The following is a 1,325-nucleotide window of genomic DNA, read 5'->3' as shown; positions in this document are numbered from 1 at the left end:
ACTTAAACTAACTTACGCTAAGGACAACACACACATCCATGCCCGAGGGAGGACTCGAACCTCCGACGGGGTGGAGCCGTACGGCACATTACAAGGCGCAGTGACAAGGGTACCCCGCGTGACCAGAAATTTTAGATCAAGTCTGGGTCATTATGTTTGTTTATTAAAAGAATCGTCTTTCCTTGTAACCTTATTGCTATTGAAGCTATTTGAACATTTTACTCGTAGTCGAGATGGCAATGATGATTATTATTTAATGTAAATTTTAATTATTTGAGGTCGGCCGCGGTGGTCTAGCGGTTCTGGCGCTGCAGTCCGGAACCGCGGGACTGCTACGGTCGCAGGTTCGAATCCTGCCTTGGGCATGGGTGTGTGTGATGTCCTTAGGTTAGTTAGGTTTATGTAGTTCTAAGTTCTAGGGGACTTATGACCTAAGATGTTGAGTCCCATGGTGCTCAGAGCCATTTGAACCATTTTTAATTATTTGAATACTATTTTGGAACCCTGTGGGGCTTGCTACCACGCCTGTTTCATGAAGTTTCAAATGTTTTGTTCTCCTTCTTTGGTCACTTTGAATTCAAAAATATGAATTTTTTGGCCGTGGCCTCTTATGTAGTTTTTTTAAATCTGACTTGAAGTTTTTATCATTAGTCTTTTAACATGTGGCAACAGCTTTGCCGCAGTGGATACACCGGTTCCCGTCCGATCACCGAAGTTAAGCGCTGTCGGGCGTGGCCGGCACTTGGATGGGTGTCCATCCGGGCCGCCATGAGCTGTTGCCATTTTTCGGGGTGCACTCAGCCATGTGATGCCAATTGAGGAGCTATTCGACCGAACTGTAGCGGCTCCGGTCAGAGGAAACCATCATCACGACCGGGAGAGCGGTGTGCTGACCACACGCCCCACCTACCCACATCTTCAGCTGAGGATGATACGGCGGTCGGATGGTACCGATGGGCCACTTGTGGCCTGAAGACGGAGCGCTTTTTTTTTAATCATGTGGTCTGGTATACAGTGATTGCGTGCGAGCTATAATTGAGATATCTGCCCTCACTGATTATTGTTCAGTATTCAAATTCATTGCTGCTTAATTAAATTTTAGTTATGATTAATGTAAATCAGTCTATGCAAAATAAAATTGTATGTTGTACCAATGAATGAACTGTGCCAAATTCCTATCCTCGTTTTCCTTCCTGGCCAAATTAAGAGAATGTATTTTCACATTTCCAAGTCGACATGACGTGATTGCTGGCGCATCTGACTGCCACTCCCATCATTTCCCATTTCACACACGATTCTCATGAGTCGTTACTCACGCGTTGCAG

At 45.4% G+C, this 1,325-nt stretch overlaps 1 pseudogene; it reads left to right on the top strand.

Annotated features, from left to right (window-relative positions):
• Positions 1 to 664: 664 nt before the first annotated feature.
• Positions 665 to 782, top strand: LOC126164261 (5S ribosomal RNA; annotated as a pseudogene).
• Positions 783 to 1,325: the final 543 nt, after the last annotated feature.

Source organism: Schistocerca cancellata, chromosome 2, assembly GCF_023864275.1.
Source record: "Schistocerca cancellata isolate TAMUIC-IGC-003103 chromosome 2, iqSchCanc2.1, whole genome shotgun sequence".
In the NCBI taxonomy this organism is placed as follows: Eukaryota; Metazoa; Arthropoda; class Insecta; order Orthoptera; family Acrididae; genus Schistocerca; species Schistocerca cancellata.
This window is presented reverse-complemented; position numbering and strand designations above follow the sequence as displayed.